Source organism: Musa acuminata, chromosome BXJ2-6, assembly GCF_036884655.1.
Source record: "Musa acuminata AAA Group cultivar baxijiao chromosome BXJ2-6, Cavendish_Baxijiao_AAA, whole genome shotgun sequence".
NCBI lineage: Eukaryota > Viridiplantae > Streptophyta > Magnoliopsida > Zingiberales > Musaceae > Musa > Musa acuminata.
The window spans coordinates 39,691,473-39,701,887 of NC_088343.1; the positions used below are offsets into that span (position 1 = coordinate 39,691,473).

The 10,415-nt window shown below is 37.1% G+C and overlaps 1 pseudogene; it reads right to left on the minus strand.

Moving 5' to 3' along the window:
* Positions 1-202: 202 nt before the first annotated feature.
* On the minus strand, positions 203-6,688 carry LOC135615560 (FRIGIDA-like protein 3; annotated as a pseudogene).
* Between the last annotated feature and the right edge of the window lie 3,727 nt (positions 6,689-10,415).

The window sequence follows — 10,415 nt, forward strand, 5'->3', positions numbered from 1 at the left end:
AGATGCAAAGCCACAATATCCACTTATTACCTCCAACGACATTACCATCTGCCACCACCGTCATCGTTCATCACCACCAATTGGAATGGTAAAATTATTTTTTTTTATTTTTTTTTATTTTTTATTTTTATTAATAAAATTGATGGTATTAGAATAAATAAATATAAATATTTCAGGAATATCAATGTAATCTTTTAAAATATAACATCAAAATATTAAAGATAGTTGACTATAAGAATAATCAGTCATTAGCCCAACAAATATCCCACCTCTCGTTTCAAACCCGCTTTTGCTGAGCATGTCTTCTTCTTCCCTTGGTCAAGGATAACATCTACAGGGCTTCTTCCCCCTTCCCCTTCTCCATGCAAGGATGGAGGGACTGCTTCCTTTGATCTACCGAACCATCAAGAGAAAGAAGAGCAGGCGTTACTACAGGTGCCTCTCATCAGGTGATGCAGCAGCAGCGTTCGGCGTCGCTGAGTCGGGCTCCGACGGCAGCACGTGCATGATACCGCCGCCGGAGACCCACAAGGCAGCGCTTGAGATGGCTCAGCTTGACATTGACAAGCGCACGTCGACGACTATCCCCGTCCCATCGGATAAGCTCTGGGGCTCCGACCAAGGGCGCAGCCATGGCCACCATCGTAGGTACGCTTCGCTGCAGGAGTTCTCACATGTCCCGTTCATGGAAACGCCACCTCCGCCGACCAGGTTCTCCAGGGCGAGGAGCCATCGCGTGCTGGCTTGCATCAGTGGAGGATGAGAACTTGGAATCAGATATCACATGCAGAGAGAGCTATCCTCAACGAAGGAAGTGGCAGAAGGATATGATGTTTTCTTACCTCGTGACCAAGTAAATCTGATGAAGGCACGTCTGCAATCTTTGAGAATTCAAAACTATGTGCAGTTTGATGTTGCTAACAAGCTTAGTTCTTCAAATTACCTAAGTCCAATTTGGTTTTGTAGCATGATTTTTGCAAGTCTATGTCAGATGACAGGTATTAGAGTTCTTTGGTTCGATCATGAGAGTTGGAAGTTAATGTTCAAATATTCGTAAACTATACTTTCTAGTTTGTCAAAGCTTCCAAAATTTCTTGCAAAAAATTAAGAAAGGTCTCTAAACTTGTATAAATCTCAGTGTAATTGAATGATCCTTCTGGTAAAGTTATGACTAATTACGATTCATCGAGTTTACGATTTCAAATAACTAAACTAGCATTCAAGATTGTGAATATTAGGTTAGAAAAATTCTTTGCAATAACAAAAAAAAAAAATCACCTCCACAACACTAAACTAGCATTTAATTGTACTCCTTAAATGCTTCTTCCATAATTTCAAGAAACTCGGACGAAAACAAAATTCGATAGCAACCAATAATGTTATGAATATTAGGCCTTAAAAATTCTTTGGAAATAACCATTTAAAACTCAGGTCACAGAAAACACTACCTCCACAACACTGGTAATCAATAATCCATGAACAGAAACTGCAGCATTCTAGAAACAGCAATGTTGGCCACCTTGATGCTGCATCCATGGACAAAAACAAAAGATCAAGTTAGGGATTAGATGAAACATGTCAGCCAAAGGGATAAGCACAAGTTTCCACTGAGCAGGGCGGGCTCCATAGTTGGTCAACGTATTGTACCTGACTGGTGGTCACTAGCTGGTAGGTTGAAGAAATCATGATCACTTAGTCTATTCCATTAGTGTAAATAGGCAGTCTGGTAATGTATCTGGTAGCCATTTCCATGGTAATTGGTATGTGTAGGATTGGCAGTGTATGTAGCAGAGCCCGTGAGCGTCGTCGGATGATGACAATCGGCAGCATAGACATACTGCCTGTCAAATGGATAAGGAAATCTCTCAGTGTGTGCTCGGTAGAAGCTTTGTCAGGCATGCTGGTGATCCGAGGAACGTAGATGCAGCCACAGGCATGGGTTCTCTTGGATTGTGGCTTTGCAGCTTCGTCAGCCCTCTTCTTGTCAGCTTTTGATTTCTCAAGCTGAACAATATGCTTTTGCAGTGGATCAATGGGGTATTGCTCCTCGATGCACTCGATGACAACTTTAAGAGCAGATAGTTCATTCATTTCATTCTGCAGTAGAAATGTTGCCAACAAAGTTTATACATTTGTTGTGATACAAAAGTTTAGTTTGAAGTTAGATAACAGGAAAAACAAAATTGGAGAAGCAAGAGTTCCAAGTTATCAAGTGAAACATAAGATTTTGCAGTCCATGATAAAACAATAGGTCCTACTGATCATAGTGTATCCAAGATGCATGTTTCCCATTTTTGGTTTTCCATTTAGACAAATATGGATGGCCACAAGAATGCTCAACTCCTTCAAATGTAGATAACTACAATAAATTTCTTAAGTCAATACCTGAAACTAATGAATTTACATAATATCCAAGCAAGAACCCAGTTGCTGTTCGTACTCAATTGAACTGACGACATCAGATAACCTGATGCCAAAACGACAATGGCTCCTTACAATGACCAGTGAGGATTCAAGCAGGGAGATGTATCTGATAGATAACTTAAACGAGTTTCTTTTGGTCAAGGATTCAAGCAGCTCAATTAAATCTAAAGAAAGAGAGATGTAATCTCATGTCACACCATACAGATACAGTCTACCATGATGATAATTAAGAGTATACACTCTATTCAAGAGTATGGCTAGCTGAATCAAATATATTCTTAACGAAACGGTTTCTTTTCCCTCTTCACAAACTAGCAAAAGGGACCCATCCTGGCCACATTTGCCCTATATCATTGAGTTCAGAAATCACAAAAAAGAGATTGAAGTTCATTATGGCAAAGCAAACCCTACATCTGTACCACTAACTCGTGTTTTAGCATGAAGACAACTTTGATTGATGGAGATCTGGGTTAACCCAAAGTTGTCAGCACACAGATATTGATAAAACATCGTCACATATAGCAAAACTAAAATCTTTCATAATGAAATTTTTATAAGCTACCGGTTAGAACTCAATAAATAAGCCACCATAACATTTTCTCTGACATCCCATCTTCTGAAAAGTATAATTACCGTAAGTGTAATCTAAAAGCATATGTGATATATGATAACAATTACCATTATATATATCAAATGCTTCTAGTATGCTCAACTGCGTATCAAATATGACCATGAAGGTTCACTTCAGTTCCAGATTTCCTATTGTAAGAAAAATACTAATTTAATCAAACATGAAACCATGGATAATGTTTTGATTATAGACATAAAAAAATATTTCTAGAAAATTAAAGCTTTCAACTTAATTTTTACCAATATTTTCTGACAAATGATGAAAACTGTGAAACAACAGTTATTATGCTATAGCTACCTAAAAATGTAGTCCTGTAATCGTGGCATTGTTAACACTTGTATTCAAATGTGCTTTAGAAATACAGCCTTATGCAGCACATGGTGTAGTCTAAAACATACATGGATGAACTAACCCGGTTTGTTCCCTCATTAAATCAGTTTAGATGTCTCTATGTTTATCTTCTCCTTAGACATTCTTGCCCTAGAATTATTGTGGCATATCCAGCATGCCTACCAACTGAAGAATTGACACATGTGACCAGGTCAGGCACATTGCCATGCCAACACAAGCATGAGGGTGGGATGAAAATGGGGGCCTACCATATGTACGGGCATCCAAGATGTGTGTGTGCCAGTATTGCATATATGCATAGAGCATGGGCAATCATTGCAAGGATACAAATATATGTATATAGGTCTCACAAAAACAAGGATTTACTAAATTAAGTTCCAATGCCAACAAACATTTAGAAAGTACCCTACACAGAAATGTTGCAGGCCTCTCACATAAATTCATCTAGCTGCATATGCAAAATATCTCAGCATAAGTACCTTAAATAATGAAAAAATACAAGTGATTAAAATTTAAAGCATGTGCTCAAGGCTATGGTAAATGCAACATTTCCAACTAACATAGTTTGAACTAAAGTTTTTAATTTCAATGTGTACTGCTCGGTATGGGTGAGACCAAAATTTTGAACTTGTATCGGGCGATACAAGGCTATACCAGGTGATCAAAATTTCGACCGTTACCGACTTATAACAGGTTTCAAACTGTCAAATTGACTGTTGGAGGTAGTCTAAAGGGTTTTTAAACCCTTTTCTTCCTCCTCTTTCAATTCATTTCACTCTCAAACTTTCTTAAACTCTCTCAAACTCATTTTACTCTCACTCTCTTAAACTCTTTCAAGCTCCTCTCAAAACCCGAAAAAGATATGTGAGACTATTCTTACCAAAATTACATTAATTTTGTTATAACTATACTAAATGTATATTTATTTCTAACTTAAAAACTCTATCCTAACTTTTTTTTTTCTATTTTTCAGATATTTTCGGAGGGTTTTATGCTATTTTAGGCATATCGCTTGGTATGCCCTGGTGTACCGTCAATATGCCGGTACGAACCAAAATTGTGAACCCTGGTTTGAACAATTTATAAATGCACAATGTTCGGGAGTGATTGACCCAACTACTTGACAAAAAAAAGAAAAATTAGATCTTCAAGATATTTTGCACCATATGCGAAAAGAATATCATCATGAATTCCTAGGCAGAAATAGCAACTCGAGACAGTATCATGGTATAAATTTGATCTAATAATAAGCCTATTATATACAGTTCCATAGATCTTAGTTGCATCATCACAGCTAGAAAATTCACCAAATGATTAAAGTGGTCGCCTCACTCCATAATTGATAAGACTTCAAATAGAGCTAATTGGCAGTATTAGGGTAACTCAATAAAAGATAAATAGTAGCCCAATACACGAGCCTCCCACTAATGCAGGATTGAGGAATGTCACCATGGCTAGGTAAAAAGATGAATTATTAGATTATAACAAGCTAGCAAAGGAAGAAGACCTGTGCACCAGGAGACATGCTTCCAGCTTTGACCTGTGATAGCTTTCTTGCCTCCCTCATATATGCTTTAAGCAAAGGCACCGGTGGAAATTGTTCCATAGATTTAAATGCATAAGTGAGATTAATAGCCTCAATTTACCTCCCACTACTAAGAAGAACTTTGACCAAACCTATGAATCATGGAAAGGCACATTTAGTCTTGAAGAATCAATTAGTACCAAACATAACCAAGACATAAACACAAAGGTGATTGGATACTTCAAGTGATGGTGACAAACACATGCAACAAAACAGGCTTGAAAAGAACAACTTAGTCATCAAATATATGATACTGGGCAAACCCAATGCATGGCCACCCTAGAATATCCATGACATTAAAAAATGTGATTCTCACAAAGTTTCCAAACCTAAAGGAGATCATGAAAAGAATAGATGAAATCGAAAGGATTGCTTCAATGGAATATTTCATGACGAAGGTCATGGCCCCATGTAAAGAAAATGTCAGATCTAAACTATTGGATGATGAGACTAATTGTCTTCACAACGTCTATGTATAGGGTGAGCTTCTTTCTAAGAAAATGTGAAAAATGTATAAGGATGTGGGAAGTAGGGATAGAAAATTCAACACAAAAGGTGCCATTTTTAAAAACAAGAATTATCAGTCCTAAAAAATGTGAATGCACATTAATATGACCAAACTAACAAAGGACCAACCTGGCATTTTATGTGACAAACCAAGTGCACGACACAAGTCAACAGTTTGACAGTGCCATGTAACAGCTGGAATAAGTTTGCAGATTTCATCTTGATAAAATTCTGATACAATGTCAAAACTCAAAACTAGCCAAAAGATGAAGAAATGCATGTGCTTCCAATGATTTCCCATTGCTAGCTTCAGTTTCCAAATGATCTAATTTTGGTTTCCATCCTTTTGCTATCACCTTTGCTTTCTCTTTAACACCAGCAGTAAGTATTTGCTAATCAAAAGGTGAAACTGGTACAACATCTGCCAACAGTTGTTCAAGAGATTCCATTAACATGAGACGAGACCTTTGCAGGCCCAAAAGATTCCCATCTTTTTTTCCATCAGATCCCAGAATTTCTCCAGCATAGAAGCCCTTCAAGGAATCCAAAACAAGGCTGAAAGGATTGGCTGCACTTCTTTAAGCCACTGAAACTTCCTCACCTATAGAGTTCAAGTTTTTCCAATTATCTGAAATGAACTTATGTAACCCTTCTGTATCCATTTCTTCACATAGTTTCACCAGCTCTGAGGAATGTTCCATGTGTGCATTGCCATTTTCTGCAGGATACACAATTTCCAATCCAGGTTTGGCAGATGTAAAATCAAAGTTATCTTCTGAAGCAGCATTAGCCATGCCATTGCCGACCCCCTCACACTCAGCAATGCGCTTTGGAGAATAGATTTTGTATTTGTCAAACAAAGCAGATAGGGCAGCATCTCTTTTTTCCAGCAATCGTTCACGTAATGCAAGCTCCTTAGTCACAACAGAAGCCTCCTGCTTCTCCAACATCTCTTGGTCCTCTGCAACCTTTGTAACATATTCCTTCTCCTCCTCATCTTCCAATTTATCAAACCTTTTCTTTAAAGACTTTTCAAGTCCATGAAAATGTTCTTCGAGTTCTTTTCATTTCATGTTCAAAGATATGGCACAATGGCCCTCAAGTTCCACGAATGCATGCTGCAGCTGTTGTATCTTTGAGGTTGCAGAATCAATGAGTGCAGCAAATGACGGTATATCATCCATAGCAGTAATCCCTACCAAAAGCAGAAAACAGATACTTACATATCAAGCAGTAAATCATATATGCTTGGCAACTGCTCCTAAAATGCTACAGAATTAAACTAATAATATGCATGGACACCACCAAATATACAAGCAGGAAATTGTCTGATAAAAGAAACAACAATAATATAAAAAGGATGGCTCAGTGAATGGGGCTCCCACCAATGCGGAGCCTAGGGAGGGTCAGTAAAGAATAAACCAAGGTATGTCATACCGATTCGTACCGCTCGCTACCGGGCGGTACACCCAAAAAATATCCTGTATCGGACATTACGAGTAATATCGGGCGGTAACGGTCGAAATTTCGACCGTTACCGCCCGGTACCACTCAGTAACGGTCGAAACCGACCGTTACCACACTGTAGCAGTGCTACAGTGCTCCAACGGTCAAATTGACCGTTGGAGCTCTTTCTCCTCCTATTTAAACCAATCTTCTCTCCCCTATTTCATTATACTCTCTTAAACTCTCTCTCAAATATTTTTTTTTTTTTCATAAACTCTATAAAACAATGATTTGTGAATTCAATCGAGGCTAATTTGAGAAGATTACGAGGAAGAACTTTCTAATCAAGAGGTATGTATTCGTTTTCTTTAATTAGAAAGTAATTAAGATATTTAAGATTATGATTAATGTTTTTCATGCATAGTAAGTATTGAATAATATTTATCATAGTAAAATAAGTTTAATTAAATTTTATTAAAATTATTTAATGCTGCGATTAGTTATTTTAATGATGATTTAATTAAAATTTGTTTGATTTTATATCAATTTAATGTCTTTAATACCTATTAGGGTATTTGTCATGTTTATAGTGGTGAAAGAGAAGTAATTAGTGAAAAATTAATTATATTAATCATATAATTAGTGTAGATAAATTATAATTTTATCATAATTTGAATTTTGAATCATATTGGATTAAAATTACATATTTAATGTTTCTTTTATGTGTTTAACATATATATGATGGTAAAATAAGTTTAATTATGTTTTATTAAAGTTATTTAATACTGTAATTAGTTATTTTAACGATGACTTAATCAAAATTTATTCGATTTTATGTGAATCCAATATCTTTAATATCTATTAGGGTGTTTGCCATGTTTATAGTGTTGAAAGAGAAATAATTAATGAAAAATTAACTATATTAATCGCATAATTAGTGTATCTAATAATTTTAATACTTCTTTTATGCCTGTAACATATTTATGATAATAAAATATGATTAGTTATGTTTTAATAAAATTATTTAATATTGTGATTAGTGATTTATGATCGATATTTGGTCAATTTAATATGTTTATACTTTATAGTTTATTTGATTTAAATTTGATAGGATCATGACACCAAAGGAACAGCCACATGATGATGCATGGGTTCATGCCCGAAAGCTAGATGGAAACCGTCATCGTTGGCAATGTATTTATTGTGACTACATTGGTAAAGGTGGAGGAATAACTCGAGTGAAAATGCATTTGGCTGGTGGGTATCCTGATGTTGCAAAATGCAAGAATGTTCCAACGGAGATCCGTAAATTATTTCAAAGCAAGCTTAAACAAGCAAAGGAAGATACATTAAAAAAGAAGGCAAGAGTTGAGGAAGAATATCATAGGGCTACACAGGAACCAGTTTATGATCAGTATGAGGGTTGCGACGATGAAGTCGACCCGGATCTCACAGTTGGGATTCGTGCATCATTGGAATATCAGTATACGGTCGATGAAGCAATGAGGCATCGACGACCTGACTCACAATTAGAGTATGGCAGTGGTAGTGGAATCCAAAGGTCAACCAGCATGAGGCAACCAACTGCTCCTTCTCAGTTAGGCCGAACTAGTAGCATGAGGTATGGTGGACTCCGTGGTTTTATGAGAGGTCTTGGCAGGAGATCCGCACCAGATATTGTTGATATTGATCCGCAAGCCTATCCCCCACAAACAATGAAACAGACACGGATTGACGATGCATACACAAAAGAAAAAAAACGGGATATTGGGAAGGCAATCTCAAAATGGTTCAACTTTCATAGGATTCCAACCAACACAGCCCAAGGTCCATATTATCAGAGCATGATCTCCTTTATTCAAAAGTCTGGCACGGGGATCCAACCTCCGACACCGAAGGAGATTTACGGCGTGTACTTAGATGAGGAGGTGGCAGAACTAAAGGATTGGATCAAATCCTTCAAGAGGCAATGGGACGAATATGGGGTGACATTGATGTGTGATAGTTGGACAAGACCAACAAGAATGAGTATCATCAACTTTCTTGTTTATTGCAATAGAAGAGTGGTGTTTCATAAGTCTGTTAATGCTTCTGAAAAGATCCAAGATGCAAACTACATTGAGAGCTTGATGGACACTATGGTAGAGGAGATTGGACCACAGTATGTTGTCCAAATAATAACCGACAATGGAGCGAATTTCAAAAAGGCCGGTTTGCAATTGATGGAAAAAAGAAAAACTTTGTTTTGGACTTCATGTGCAGCTCATTGCATAGATCTAATGCTGAAGGATATTGGTGAGTTGGATGCGGTCAAGAAATGTGTAGCTCGAGCACAATCAATTACAAAGTTTATATATAATCATCATTAGGTCCACGCATTAATACAAAAGTATGTAAACGGTGAGATACTTCGACTTGGAATTACTCGGTTTGCTACCAATTTTATTGCATTAAAGTCATTACAGCAAAAAAGGCATGGCTTAAAGGCAATGGCTAGCTCACAAGAGTGGTCTGAATCCAGATATTCGAAATTGAGTGATGGAAAGAAGATAGAAAAGGCCATTCTTTCCTCTAGATTTTGGGAGACTATAGCAGAAATCATAAAAGGTGTGGAACCACTTTATATTGTCCTCCGTAAGGTCGATATGGACAAGCGTCCACAAATGCCGTATCTTAAATATATGCTGATTTCAGCAAGAGAGGAGGTCAGGAAAGCATTCAAAGATGATTTTAAGGCCGACCAATACGTACGAATCATTGATCGTCGGACCGAAGTTCATATGGATCAAGATATCCATAATGCAGGTAAATTCATATTCAGAATAATTTAATTTATTATTATTTAGATAATAAAAAATCATACTAACAAAATTATATTTTGCAACGTATTATCTAAACCCGGCAATTCAATATCGATATGCTCTCGGAACGCAAAATAATTTCCTAACGACACTACGAAATGTTATATATCGGCTCTTGCCAAACACTACCGAGGCAGCCGATGCTCTTATGGAGGGTTGATTATTTCGAGAAACAGTTGGTTCATTCTCCGACGTTGTAGCTGTATCATGCTGTTACACTATGGATCCTGGTGAGGAAAAGTTATGCATATTGATTATCAATTATATTTAATATTAATTATTTGTTATGCTAATAAAATCTTATTTATATCTTTTTGCAGTCGAGTGGTGGCTACAATTTCGAGGCGATGCACCACATTTAAGGAAGGTTACCGTTCGTGTACTTTCACAGACAACAACATCTAGTGGTTGCGAACGTAATTGGTCAACGTTTGCATTGATTCATACGAAGGTCCGCAACAGACTCTCCTACAGACGGTTAGAGAAACTAGTATATGTCCATTATAACATGCGGCTAAAATTGCGATGTGCTGAGTTGGATAAGGAGCCAGAGGAACCAGATATTGATCCCATTGACCTCCAATTCTACAACGAAGATTCAGAGCCAATG